A 15,795-nucleotide genomic window follows, 5' to 3' on the forward strand; every position below is an offset into this window, starting at 1 on the left:
GTATATACATGTTGGAAGAGTACTACATGAAACTAGAGGATGTTACAGATTTACTACAAGAAGTTATAATTCATCGAATGACCAAGAAAATCAAATCCAAATTGGATGGGACAATTTTTTTTATTGACTAGGATGTATTAGGTCTTTATTACAAGTGGAATCACTCAAAAATACCTTTCTTAACCCATGCTAAAAAAATAGCACAAAATTACTAGTCTAAAATCTAGAAATTTGAGAACTAGTGAGCTAGAAAATCTATCAAATGCCTAACCTAAATGGGGTAATTTTTTTTATTAAATAGAATATTTTTTTATCTAATGCAAGTGGAATCAACTCGATAGAATCTCGTTAGCATGTTCTAAAAAATAGCAGAAATTTACTATTATTTGCCAGAAGTGACTTCTAGAAATCTAGATTTGGGAATAAGAAAACTAATCCAAGTAGCTCAATGATTACTATAACCTTCCAAAGTTGTTCCAAGGATGAAATGATGCTTTTTATCCTGTAAAATAACTCACTTTAACCATTTAACACAATCCTACAACAAGAAATCATTAATACTAAATGAAGAAATAGAAAAAAAACAAGAACAAGAGATGCATGTGAATAAGAAGTGAAAAGAAGAAAAGTAAATGATATAAAAGGGCTTTGAGTCTCCTGGGATGGTCAAGCCCAATAAAAATTATATTCCTAAGAAGGATACCAAGATTTAGAATCTGAACATGGCACCAATCTTCATTACTTCCATCAATACAATTGCATCCCTGCAAGAAATGAAAGTGGAGCTGCAAAAATACAAGTTAGGCTCCACAAGAAGACTAATAAAAATCAACCCCTAGAGGAAAATTCGACTTGGTACTTATAGAAAATGATTAGGCAGCATTCCCCATGAAAGGAGGAAGCTTTTCCCACCAAATCCCTCAAATAGTGGATCTGGTTCCCAATACTAGGAATCTGCATTAAATGACATGGAACACATTCCTAGATTTTCACAATCATTGGAGCCTCAGAATCTGTGCAATAATTTCAGAATATATTCTTGACTTATTATTTAATATTGATACTCCTGTAGTAGGAATCAAGTCCCTAAATTATCTCCTCCTCCAAATCCTCATAATCTGCCCAATATTCTCACAATAGTCCATAAAAATAAATAATATTAGGCACAAATATGCAATTATCCATAAACCTTCCTAATTAACATATTAAAGTTAAAAATACATTATCTAATGCAAAAATAGAGGTTTAATGTGTTGAAGGAAGGTCAGATGGGCCTCAATTTATGTCTAATTTGGAGGCCCATCAACCCACATCACAGCGCAGGCAGAGGAGGTCATCAGATTAGTACACTGGCGACATGGATCTAATGAGTGAGAGTGTAGACACTGATCCATCCACATTCGAGGAAGAAGTGCAACAACCAATATGGTTTGATGACATGGTCGAGGAATATGATTCCATTATCAGGAACAATGCTTGGGAAGTCGTCCCAAGGCTAGAGGACAATTTAGTGGTAGGTTCCAGGCGCATCTACAAGGTGAAGCGAGAAGAAAATGGGAGTGTCGAGAAACACAAGGCTAAATTTGTGGCAAAGGAGTTTTCTCAAGTGGAGGGAATTGATTATGAGAAGACCTTTTATCCGGTAGCAAGGTACTCTTCAATCAGATCTATTCTAACACTTTTAGCACATATGGGATGGAAGATACATCAAATGGATGTGAAGACAACCTTCCTCAACAGAGTGATTAAGGAAGAGGTGTACATAGAGAACCCAAAAGGATTTGAGCCTTTGACAGAAAGTCGCATGTGTGCAAACTCAAGCGAGCGTTTTATGGATTGAAACAAGCACCCCATACTTGGTACACCAAAATCGACAACTATTTCACCAGGTTGGGCTTCACCAGAAGTGAAGCAGATGCAAACCTTTACCATATTGTGGTTGAAGATAAATTATTGATTATAGTACTATATGTTGATGATTTAATTCTAACGGGTGATGAGAAGTTGGTCAAATCTTGCAAAGAGGATCTTATAAGAGAATTCGAGATGAAGGACCTGGGGCTCATGCATTATTTCCTTGGTATGGAAGTATGGCAAGTAGATGAGGAATTGTTTGTCTCTCAGGGCAAGTATGCCAACGATATACTGAAGAAGTTCCACATGGAGAGCAACAAACCAATGGAGACTCCTCCAGTAGGGAATTGGAGGAAGTAAGATGTTACTTCAGGTGAAGTGCTAGAGGCTACCATTTACAGGAAGCTTGTGGGTTCACTTATGTACTTGATGAACACACGACCGGACATGTGTTTTGTAGTTGACCAGCTTAGTCAAGTAATGGTTAAGCCAACCAAAATCTATAGGAAGACAGCTAAACATGTGTTGAGATACCTCAGAGGCGCCACTCAGTTTGATCTTTGGTACAAATGAATAGAGGGAGTGAAGCTCAAGGCTTCACATATGCAAATTGGGCAGGGAGTCCATTAGACAGGAAGATCACATTAAGGGGAACCTTTAGTATTGGGTCAATAGCAGTTTCTTGGTACAACAAGAAGCAAAGATCGGTTGCACTCAATTCAACAGAAGAAGAGTACATGGTCGCTAGTCAAGCAACATGGGAGGCTATCTAGATGAGGAAGATCCTTGTTGGGTTATTTGGCCAGCAGATGGATCCTACAGTGATTTATTGTGACCATCATAGTTGTACCAAAATCTCTGAGAATCCATTTTTTCATGATCGGTCCAAGCATATTGACATCTAGTATCACCATCTCAAAGATTATGTGCAAAGGTGGATCATGTTGCTAGAGTACATTCCTAGAGAGGAACATGATACAGATATCTTGAATAAGACATTGTCAAGAGGAAAATTCAAGTTCCATAAGGGTAGGATTGGGGTATCTGATAATACCATTCTTGTTGAGAGGGAGTGTTGAAAATGCAACAAGAAAATCCTTATTTAATTTCCCCTTGAATTAAATTAGGTTAAAAAATGTAATTCCACATCACAAGACAACTTATATGAGTTAACTAAGTTAATTTGACTTAGTTGGTTCAGTTGATCTGAGTTAAGGGTCTAACTTGAGTCATGTAGAGTGGCTCCTACTTTATAGGAGCCATGGTTGAGTTTATTTTGAGTTGTAACTAATTAATTCAGTTTAACTGAGATAAAATCAGTTAAACTAGTTCTAACTATTAGAGGAACTAGTAGGAGGTCTAGTAGTGGGGTGAAAATTTAGTGTTCAACTAGTTAACTGATAATTCAAACATAAATGACTCATGCATGTGTGATCTAAGAGTTACCCAATTGAGATTGGAGTTCAAGGGCAGTGTACTATGAGTTGTATAATCATCCAAATTGTACAAGTGATGCACGCAGTCAGAGGAAGGCCTATGATGGATTGTGCAATTCCAATTGAGGAATTTACCTAATTAATAGGGGCTAATTCCTAAGGAAACAATGCAAGGAAATAGGGACTTGGGAAAGAAATAAATTAGTTAAGTATTGGCCAAGGTTTGTCTAGGAAGCTGTGAGATAGATAGAGATAGTGCAGAGGTTGTTTGGGCTTAAGCAAAGCATTGTAATCTTCTCATTTTTTCTGACTAATGCAATATACAGATAGCAGGGATTGTTAGTTGTGGAATTCCCCAGGAAATCATTGTGTAATGTGTTGATTGAATTCTTTCTCTTGTATGCTTCGTGATTTCACAATCGTTAATTATTTCTGCAGTTGGTAGAGTAGATTCAAGTCTCTTGTTTTAGTAAATTACAATTAGTAGTTTAAATCTACAAGGAATTTCTAAAATAAGGCACCGGGTTATGATGATCAGGATGACATGAGCTGGTAGAAGTGACAGTGATTGGAAGATAGGATGGAGGACCAATGAGGAGACGATAGAGAGGGGCCCGTTGTCTATGTAAGCTTGAAACCAGGAGCCCGATAGGTAACCAAATGTGTAGTTTGGGAATCACTAAGAGAGAGCAAGAAGGGTGACGTATCTAGTGGGACCCACTAGGAAGGTGTTTGACTAATATAGGGAACGAAAACCCTTGGTTTTTTAGTGAGCATGGTGAACACACACACACCCACATATACATAACTATTAATGTGCCAGTAAAAAATAAAACCCCATTAATACACATATACAAAACTATTAATACCCCATTCCTCTAATAGTAACCTAAGGGATTAGGTGATGCTACAAGGTGGTATTAGAGTATCTAGGTTCAACACATAGACTAAATGGGCTTTATCATGATCAAGTGATGATTTTTGAGAATTGTCTAAACAAATTGTTTAGGTGTTAAAGGTTGGTGTAAATAAATTAATAAACAACCTAATTCAACATCAATTCATCCTGTGATATGGTGGAATGACAGAAAGTTAAGATGTTGATCATTGTCGATGAGCAATTGATGGTCATAGGTTACAATAGGAAAATTGTTGTGTTGTAGTAATTATGTGTTAACATGGTCATCGTTTGTAGGAAAATTATTATGGAAGCCGTGTAAGGGCAGGACCCTATGTCTAATTAGTTGTTTAATTGATTGATGGTGCACTAATAACTTAGATAACTTCAATTTTAATTTATGCACATGAATTATTAAATATGGTTAGCATGATAACATGATTGTTATGTCATAGCAAGATTATCCTTGATATCTCGATGAATGCAAGGTTCATGGCTATCATGGTGTTGTATTTGATTATTGCATGAAAATGTAACAATGATAGCACAACACAAGCATAATAAAATAAAGGAAATACAAAATGAGGACCAAAATGGTGGAGTACAATTATGATCAATCACGACAAGGAAGTGATGGGGTCAGAACTAATGAATAAGAGAGATCAGTTGGCCAAGGGGGAGGGAATCACTCCCGAGACTGGATGGACACCTTGGGAAGGTTGAGGGTTGAGGTGAGAAGGTTTAAGGCCAATAATGAGAGGCTAGTAAGAGCCCAATAAAGGAAAGAGGAGGTCAATGTAGTAATCCTGCAAAGTCTCTCAGATTGGAAGAAGCAAAGGAAATCTGAGATGAGGGCCAGTCAAAGAGACTGGAAAAGACTTCATGAGTGAGAAGGAAACATCAAAAAAGAAGATGGTGGTAGGTCCAAAAAGAGGCACAGATGAGGAAATGAGTACATTATGCCAGGAGATGCGCATTTGAGCACTCCGAGGAGAGGAATGAACACACAGGTGCATTATTCTAGCAAACCATCTAGTTTTGTGCCCAGAGGCACAATCCTCATTCTCACCATTACCACTGATGAGCCTTGGTATTGCACCAAGGATGTTGCAACTCCCAAGGGCTTCTTAACTTAAATTACCAACTTGAGGTTTGTACAAACTTAGAGGTGACAGTGCTATATGCGCAAAATGTTAGGTTCTACTCATGTCAGCTTCGTTCATGAAATCAGATCAACGTGTTCAAAGATCACTGCAACTAATTACAGTGAAAAATTCTTATGAAATCATAATTGAACATGATTCTAACTACAAAGGTGAAAATTCCATTCATTACATGTAAATGCTAATTTAAATTTCATGAAAGGAAAAGGTTGATCTATTTGCAGAAGTAAATCATGCTACTTTACATGAACACTTAATCAAATCAATAACCTACTTGCATGCATCATTTATCTACTCACACTTTCTTGAAAATCACGGATCCAATCTTCAACATACCTATGAAGAAAAATACTAATTCTAACTCTGTTTTTCTATTTGATGGTTCTAGTGAGGAAAGAATGAGGTTGGAGTGGTCCTAGAGTCTTCACTAATCATCAAATCACAGTGTGGGGGCCATTATTAAACTTAACTATGGCAGATTCAAAGTATTGGGAAAAATTGGTTGAAGAAAATAATGTTACATGTCTACTACAGGAGGTGCTAAAGGAGGTCCTGTATTGCTACATGAGGCATTGTCTTGCTACAGGAGGAGGGTCCGAGAGTGTTTTGAGGATAGAAATGGTGTCTTGAAGGTAGAGAAAGGTGGATGAAGGTAGAAGGAGGTGAATGAAGGGTGTGGGAGTGCCTTAGCCAAGCCTAGTACCCCTCAAAGGTCTATCTTGCACCAAAGTTGATGCCCACGGTGTCCTTCATTTACCATAACATTGTGAATTCAAAGACATAATTTGGAAGCAAGGTGAGGTGCCTAGGGTGAAGATAGAAAGGTCCAGGTGGATGTGGAAAGTTTTTTCCACCCCTATAAATCAGTACAGTTCCTGCAACTAGCCAAATACATGCATCAAATGATCATTACTGTAGAAAAGTAAATAATCTTGGAAAATATGAGTTGAATTTTATTGAAGTCTACTCTTAACCTACAACACAACTCCAATTGTCAAACCAATGCTGCTAACTCCTAATTTCCATAGATTAAACATGTAGAAAGACTGAATTCTAATACTTAACACTTTCTAATAAATCATAAGCAAATATTTTTAAGTTGTTAGTGTGGATCTTTCCAATCACTCTTCCCATAAGAGAGGTGTCAGGAAAGCCTATGATTACACATTTTTATGATATAACATCTACTGAAACAAGGAAATAATTACAATACTCTGAAACAAGAATAAGAAATAAATACAACAGAGGGATTAAAGCCTATGGATTGGGCCCAAACCCAAGGGTTTCAGCCCTCCAAAACAAACTCAGATGCAAACGAATGGTAAAATTATCACTAACAGAAAATTATAGTCACATACATCATATGAAAAATAAGACTAACAATGTCAAGAACTAGGCTCTCAGTAGTTACTCCTAGATGCAACAAAATTTCGAATCCTAATGAGCCTCTTGGTGGGTTTATTTATACAAAAAGGTAGCTGATGGAAGCTCCCTTGAAAAGAGGATTGATTCCCTCTAAGATCTCGAGATCTATGGATCTGGTATTCCTTGATATTCACATGTACTTGGTGTCCCTCATCTGCTAGTGAATTTGAGTTATGAGTGAGGATTCTATGATCTCAAGTCGAGTTAGAGAGTTAATGAGGTGGAAAAGCCCCCTATATTTTCTCTTGGTTGTCTCCATAAAACCCCTGCATAGTAAATGCCTCAAAAAATGCTTATTTTCCTTAAAATTAATCACATTAGGCTATACAATATGGAAAGCACCATTTAATCTTCCTACTAAGCATATTATAGCTAAAAATGAGAATTAATGTGCGAAAAGGAGAGTTTTAAGGGTTGGAGGATAGCACAATGAACCTTACAATATATCTATTGATGGGACCCGTTATCACCCCCCTACTGAAGGTGTTGCTCACCCTATGAGCAACTCATTCACTAATATGAAGCTCATTCATGGCCTTGGTGGCCTCTTTGACATCCCAAGGCACCTCAGGTAGTGTGACCTCTTGTGGATAGAAACCTGCATTTACCTCTATGTCTGTCCATTATTTATGTTCCTCTATCTGGTTTCTTCCTTCTTATAGGTCTAATAGTAATGGATGTCTGATTTTGTGTCCTATCCATCTAATCTTTAGCCTTTGCATGATTCTTTTGTATAGTGGGGTTCTATCCAAGGCATTCCTTAGTCTTTGTGGGGAGTGATATTATCTGATTTGTAAACTATGAGGCAGGTCCTACCATCTTCTTTTGCAAGCCTAAAAACCTTTTGTCCCCACCATCCTAAAAGTGTTCTCAAAATTTAGGATGGATTTCTCTATGGTTCTATGTACTTGGGTGCCAATTCCAGATCAGAGGAGATGAGATTGTGGTTGCTGATGATAGCCTTAGGGCTCACTAGTTTTGTTATGATATATAAGGGAACCTTCTCTTCTTTTGTCATCACCCTTTTCACTTCTTTAGCCCTTGTCTCCTCATGGGTCAACCAAGAGGCTAATTCCATCAATTGCATGTCTCCCAATCTTGAGTTAGGGTCCCATAAATTCATGTATATGAGGATCAAATTATGCATGTAAAACTCAACCAGTTTGGCTCTATCCTCAATACTTGCCCCTTTGCAAAATTCAATGAATTTCTTGTAGTCTTGGAAAGGCAGGGAGCCATATTGTGCCAATGTCTTAATTTTGAACTACAGCCACTTCTCCTTGAGGAAAATGGCATAGGATTTGGATGGCTACCTGCATTGTATGGCTTCCATAGATAGACTTTCCATAGTAGCAAGTTGTGTCTCTTTTTCTTGCAGATTCTCTCTTAGCATTGTGTTTTATTCCTGTCGCTTCTCTTTCATTATTGACTCCCTTAGTTTCATATCATTCAATTCTTTTCCCATTTCATTTATTTTCTCCTCCACGAGGCCCACATCTTCTACATTTTTGGATTTTTCAATTTGCATCCATCTATGTGTTCTGCCTCTTTCCTTCTCTAAATCAAAGTAGCATGGGATGGAAAATTTCTCAAGTATAATCCTACCTCCCTCAACAAATTTATATTAGGATTCTAAATTGGGTTATGGATCAAGCTCCTAGGGCCCTTGGAGGGCTTTTTCATCTTATTTTGGGGTGGTTTCCCCTTCCTTTAGCACCTCCCATTGCTCTTATAGTAGCCCCTATTTCTCATGTAGTAGCCCTTGCTTCTCCTATAGATTCTATACTTCTTGAAACAGGGTAGCTTATGTCTTGAGCCTCTTAAAGGTGAAAACCCTAGTGGATGCCTTCCCATAGGTAGCACATGCTGCTTGGTTTTTTCCTTAGGAGAGGTAACTTCTTCAATTTTTCCCTCACTAGGTCCCACTTCTTCCTTCTTGCTTGCTGACTCATCAATAATGATAGGGATTTTTGAAGGAGGTTGTGGCTTCCCTTGCCTTATCCTGGTGCTCTTCCTTATTTTGAAGTATACGAGACCTTGCCTTGACTTCCTTCTTTTTGGATTGATAGGTGTGCCCAATGTGGCCAATGTTGTAGCCACTTCTTGCTCTATGTTCCCCGGAGAGAGACTTGTTTGTTGTCCTTGTTTTTCTTTATGTTGAGGCTTAGATGTCCCCTGCGAGTTCTCTTTCTTTGTTCCTTGTTTATCTCCTTCTCCTTCCTTGGTTTCTGTTTCTGCTACCTCCTCTTCTTCCTTCTTTCCTTCTCTAACTCCAATGTTAGAGGCTGGTGTTTCTTCATGTGTGATGGCTTGGGTTTCAATTAATTTTCCCTATCAATGTCTACAAAATTAGTTTATAGCACAAGGCTTGTTAGGAGACTTAGAGATCCATAATAATCATCTTAATGAGGCCATGGTAGGAAATATGTTGGTGCTTCCCTTCCCTCACTTTTTAGTTCATTTCAATGATAAATTGTAGGAGGAAATGGGGAACACCGAGTCTATGTGGAATAGGTAATTTTTCTTTGAATCTTATCTCATGGAGCAACCTAAAATGATAGGAATATAGAATTCTCAACCTCCCCTCACAAGATATGTATTTTAGGATGTTATAGGCCACTTCATCCAAAGAGTAAGGTAGGATCTCTCTTCTCAATCCATTTTTATCTTCTACAAGATTTTCTCTCTAAATGAAGAAGTTCTTCATGGCTGTAACACTCACCACTTTATCCTCCCTGCTCCATTGAATTCCTAAGGGTAAGGTAGTCAGTCTGCTTATGAGTACAAAATTTAAAGAGATGAATGCCTCTAGCAATAGTAGTGACACTATCCTCTCCCTGAGGATTTAGTGCCATGGAAAATTCCTGAGTTATATCATCATCATACCCCTTCAACTGTTCAAAGAAGCCCATCCAATGATGTCTTAGAAAAATATTTACCAAAGGAGGATGTTGATGAACTCTTTTTGCATTTGTGGGTTCTCTTCTGTTTAAACCTCCCTCCATTTCTCCTACTTCTCCTTCTTAGGGTTACATGGGTGTATTTTTAATTTTGGCCTCAGAGCAGTCTGAGGTGAAGAGACAGTGTCATATTTTGTCTTTCATAGGGGGAGAAGGATGCTAATTATAAAAAAACAAATTTTATCTATTCCTATATTGCCTTCACATATAACTACTACATAATTGTTTTCTATAGGGTACTTAATTCAAGCAGAGATCTCCATGCAGATGTATGGAAATTAAAGAGGGAGAAAACCACTTAATCCTTTCAATATAACTATTTCATGTGCATGAGGGTTTGAGGACAACTTTGGGTAGTTTTGGTTCCCTTTCTCCTTTCAATTCTCCTATAGCTTCCTTTTAGGCCTCCTGTAGTAGTTCAAATCCTCCTGTAGCTTCTCCTATAGCTCCTCCTATAGCACCTACAAACACAGTTCAAAGCATCTTGGTGGCACCCTAGGCAATCTCTGATAACACTAGCTCGCCCTTCTCTATCTTTTTTCTAGAAATGAACAATTATACCAATGGAGTCATGCCTTGTACTTAATATTCCTTTTTGTGGTAAAGGCTCAGAGCGCTTTGGTGACATGGATCTTGCATGAACTTCCTTTTTTTATCCATTGTCCACACTGCTTGCAACCATCACCCTGCTCCTCATGATCCTCACTTCACTCCTCGTAATCAACACCTCACTCCTTATAATAACCGCCTCACTTGATTTGACTTTTCCACGTTGCTTGTGTGACTGAATGAACTTTAGTTTACTAATCAATGGTGGCCAACTTTACTGGCCACCTCCATGTTATAGACATTTTTGTGCCTTACAGCTCTGAGCATGAAATGTCCATAAACCAAGGGATCCAAAGTCCCTAAACATGTTGTTCCGACCCCTAAAGGAACAAGGTCAACAAACTACAGCTTCTCCCAGAAGTTCTCCACCAGAAACTGCTCAGAATCAGTCAAATCAGGATCATTTCAGCTGCTCCACTAGCTAGCTGCGTTGCATAGCACCCAAGTACACTGGCTAGGTGCATTGCAACGCACTTGAATGCACTACCAGGGTGCGTTGAGCGGGAAATGACAAATGGCAGTGCCATTCCGCGAGATGGAAAGACAATGGAAGCTTCCAGAATCTTCTCCAATGACACTTGCCTCACTGAGTTCGACCAAGGATGAGTAAGAGACCCTCAGTCTCCAAGTGGAAGCAAGAACTGACAGTGAGAAGCCACTAGTCAAATCATAAGCTGACTCATCTTCCTTGCATACATCTATATATGGATCCCTCATCCCAGAGATCCAGGGGGCTGGAATTTTGATATTGCAGAGAATTGTTGTTGGTTTTGAGAGAGATAATTAGACTATTGGGTGATTTATGCTTTGTTGGAGGTGAGAAGGGACTTCTATGCTGGGAGGTTGATGCTGGATCAGGAATCATCAGTTGTAACTCCTCCTGGATCTTCTTGTTTTATCAATAAAACTATTTGAGTTTCTCCTACATACTTGTGTTTCATTGATGATTGTTACATTTGTATGTTTAGCTTATATATGATCCTAAGCTTTTTATGAACATAAACCCATGTCTTTGTATAGTTTCTTTCTTCTTTGATCTTGCAGGTATTGTGCAGCTGGGCAAGTGAAGGAGCAAGTGGTTGGAAGCTATCAAAGAGAAGAGGAACTGGGCCAAAGGAACTAGCGCAAGACACCGGTTAGTTCATCCTTTCCTTCTTCGTTTACAGTTCATAAAGAAGAATACACAAGTAGTTTTCTCTGTTTGTTTCTAAGGTCACTGTCACACCTTAGTGGGATAGGGTCTTTCTGAATGGATACTTTTCCCGATAACAAAATGGTGACCATACTGGGGAAGATTGTCTGATTAGTTTGTTTGTGTTTCTATTGTCGTTTGTTTCATAAGCTTAGAAGTAACAATCGAACTGCATTTGCCATTAACAAATGTAAAGTAGACACCTGCTACTTCAATCCATTCACTGGATCTGTTTATGATTTGAACAGCTGATCCACAAATGATCTGATTGCCCTTTGTGATAGCTCTTAAACCTTCATTAAATCCACCCTCTGATTGTGCATTACTGATTGCTTTTACTCGGCCAAAAGCCATAGATTAAACTGCAAACCGTGACCCAGAACCCGGATAGAAGTCTCGTTTCTGCCCCAGCGCAGGCACAGTGAAGAGATTCTGCATTTCAACGCAGTTCCCGAGAGGGCCACCTGCGCTGCAATCCAGTTTCTCTGTGCTACAGGTGCGCTGATCAGCCTTGCCTTGTGCAGCTGAGGTTCTTTGCTTCAGTTTTTCAGTTTGATCTCTGTTTTTGCAGCCTGTGATCAGTGTGTGTCTCTGTTTCAAAACCCCTTTTCTTTGCCTCAATTCCGCCTCCTTTGTACAAAAAGAGTGTAAGTGTTTTTGTGTGTTTGTTACGTCATTTACAGTTTTCCATTGCAAAAGTAGAATAGTCATAATGTCATCCTTTGGTTTAGATCTGTCGCAAGTGTCAGTATTGATCATAGGAGAAAAGTTTATTTACTGTTGACAGTCGATTATACTTTTACTTTTGCCTTTTGGTTTGAATTTGCGCTTTTCTAGTGTCGAAACGAGTATTTTCCTTGTTTGTATTTATCACTTGAAAGCAAATTCAAATTTTTACATCAACTTTCTTTTTAGGCATCAATATTAAGAAAGTGAAAAACAAATACATGCACAAGTGCATTTGCATATTGACACTCTGTTTGGCTTGATTTAGGAAAAGTGCATTTATGGTGTGCTCTATGCTCTTTGTGAAAAGATGTGTTTTTCTTTTCCCTTGTAGCTAGGATTTTCATTGCTGAAAAGAGATAAAAGTTTGTTTATCATCTTTAGACTGCATTTTAGGAATTACATCTGCATCTCGTGGTGAACCAAAAAGGAAAACTTCATAAGAAAGATCAACTTAAAATAAATTCAATGAACTTAACAACGCTTTGTAACTTAACGCACAACATTTAGAGGTCTAGGCTAGAGACGTGTTCCGGCGTCGTAAAGCCTAGTAACTGTTGTCCTCACTGTTGGTTGGGTGATTCCTCCACTTTGAGACAATAAGTGCCAGTACGGACTTGTGCTCCCACGTACCGTCGAGTATATATTGGGAGACCCCTATAGGCTTAAAACCTTTTATCCATAGGAAGCCGTGTCGACCGCCCTACTAATCGCAATGCACCGAACACAGCATTCGGGAAGATTGACTGCCGTACCGTAAAAAGTATTCTGCAGTTTTGCGATTGGTTTGGTACTCCCTCTACCTAGATCTCCAGAGCAGTCCCTTTCGTTCCTTTTCAGACTCCTTAACGGGAAAGGTCCATCTGAGCACTTGTCACTTCAGGCTCATTAAAAATCGAAGGAGACTAGAGTCATCTTTTGTTTTTTCTCGACTCTTAAAAACTGAAAAAAAAAGTTGTGTCAAAGCGTGTTAAAATTTATTTTAAACAGAACAATCATACCCTTTTCCTACATTGATCTTTGGGTTGAGAAAATGGAGCCTACCAACCAAGGAATTCCCCTTGGTGGAAATCCTAGTCCCTTCTCCTCTTGGGGAGATGTTGGTGCGCCCCATATGGCCACATTGTCGCTTCCAGGACTGACAATTGGCTTGCCAGTATGGCTCTTCTCAACCAATGTCGTTCAGCACACCACTATTCCTGAACAGTCAAATCAGCAGCTAGACGAGTCCAAAGTTGCCCACCAACCTTCTACCTCTTCTAACTCTTCCTCTCCTCCTTCCTCTTCGCTTGATGGAACTGGTAAAGCTAAAAGCCAAGTTCCTAAGGAGAAGAAGGAAAAGAAGAAGAAAGAGAAGAAGAAGAAGGAGCCAAAAGCGAATGGGGGCAAACAAGCGTCGTCTAGCAAAAATCCACACACCGCACTGACCAGGCCTAAATCGCCATGTGTCATTTGCAGAGGAGACCACTTTCACAGAGACTGTCCTTGCATCCCTCGGATACTAAAGGACTGGTCTCCTCGTTTGCACAACCCGGTGTCATCAACCTCTGGTGATCATGTTGAAAGCACACCGTCGACTAGTGAAAGTGAAGCCCAAGGACAAAAAGGGAAAGCTAAATTTCCCTGTAAACTGTGCGAAGGCGATCATGCCGTCCACCATTGTCCCTTCTTAGACGAAGCTAAAAGAGTTCTGGATGATCGTCTGGTTTCACCGTTACGACTCCCTCCTGGATATAAAAAACTCTTGCCGAGTCCGTCACTAGTCGAGAATCCGGCTGGCCCGCTCAAGTGGTCGGCTGAAGCATCTATCATTGAAGATGAACCATCTGAATCCATACCAGACGAAAGTCAAAAGGTCGAGACGGCAGTTGACCTGGTCTTGCCTTCAGAGGTTTTATCTTCGGATGATACAGTCACTGAAGAGAACAAGGATGACACCATCCAAATTCTCTTCACCAACACAGACTCCGATGAACATGGGGGCAATATACCCGTTCCTTTACTATAGGAAGGAAGTTCATCAAGGTCGTACCCGGCCGTCTATTCGGTCCCACCTCCAAGCAACCTAGTTGTCTCCTTCGACTGGAATCAACTAGGCAGACCCTGTTTACCAGCAAGCATACCGTTCAGAATTATCGTTCAAATATATAGAATGGTCATGGCTGGTACCATCATTGATGAAGGGGCTTCTGTGAGTATCCTTTCCTCAACTACTTGGAAAGCGCTTGGTTCACCATCGCTTTTGCCTGAAATGAGAAATCTGACAGGCTTTGATAAAGGAACCAGTCGACCTTTAGGGATCCTTCCCAATGTGCCCATAACATTGAGAAGGAAGACAGTTCAAATGAACGTCATGGTAGTTCAAGGACCCTTGGATTATAACCTACTCCTTGGACGAGACTATATTTATTGCATGGGAGCCATCGTCTCCTCACTCTTTAGAGTATTGTGTTTTCCACACGAAGGAAGAGTGGTCAAGCTCGTGGACCAGCTTTCATTTCTCGGATCACGCATAGCAAATAGTAATATACCATCCCTAAATGGTCTCTTCACGCAAGAAATGTCTCAATCCCCAGTCCGTCCTCCCGATGAGCGCAAGTAATTCGGAGGGATATGACTGAAACCCAGGGGGAATGCATCCTGGTCTTCTTCGGCAGAAAAACTTCGGATATAGAGTAGGTTTCCGCGGGAGAATATGACTAGTCTGTACCCCATCCGTGATTGGAAGAGGGTTATTCTAGAATAAGATTCTCTTGTCAAAGTTATGTGAGTTGGCGTGTCGGCGCCACTTACCTTTGTTTATCTCGGTAGACATTGCCAAAGAAGTGTTCTTTTTGCACCGCAAATAGAACAATCTTTGGGTGACCTGTAAGAGGTAGGCCTTTCCTGATAGAACAAAAGTTTTGTCTGCAAATTGAGGGGTAACCTTTAAATCATATTTTATACCTGGGGGCATGCAAACCTTTTGGAAGTGCAAGCGAAGGGCGACTATTTATTTTTTAAATTTTTAGGTCCTCCCTTTAAACCCGTAGGCTAACCCTTTAAACTCGTAGGATTAGTCGTCACATAGCTTGCATGAAGAAAGGATGTGGGGCAAAAATCTAAAAATTGCCAAATTTATATGAGACATTCTTATCATATGACTGGATTATCGAGCAGGTTTAGCACATAGTTCAAGCTCGTTAAAAAATAAACGCAAGACTGAGCAAGTGTTTCCACCCGCGTTTAAGCTCGTTAAAAAAAAAATGAACTATTCCCCCGGTAAATAACCATCGTGAATGTAGTACTTCAGCCATTAAAGCCTTGGTCGTGTTTTGCACCATCACCTCCACTTTTCATTGGCCGATCATTCACCTCCATTTGATTGTTTACCCATTTTGAGGAACAACTGCGAAGAGTGATTTCACTAGCCATCCTTGTGACACTGCCGTGATTGGAAAATTCCAAACTTTAACTAGAATCAGCTGCTACCCTGTTTATCACTCGTTCCTCAAAAGACGAGTCTTCTTTAAGCTCTTTTCATCTGACTCGT

This window comes from Pinus tabuliformis, chromosome J (genome assembly GCF_031772625.1).
Source record: "Pinus tabuliformis cultivar Carrire ecotype Pingquan chromosome J, CPIR1, whole genome shotgun sequence".
In the NCBI taxonomy this organism is placed as follows: Eukaryota; Viridiplantae; Streptophyta; class Pinopsida; order Pinales; family Pinaceae; genus Pinus; species Pinus tabuliformis.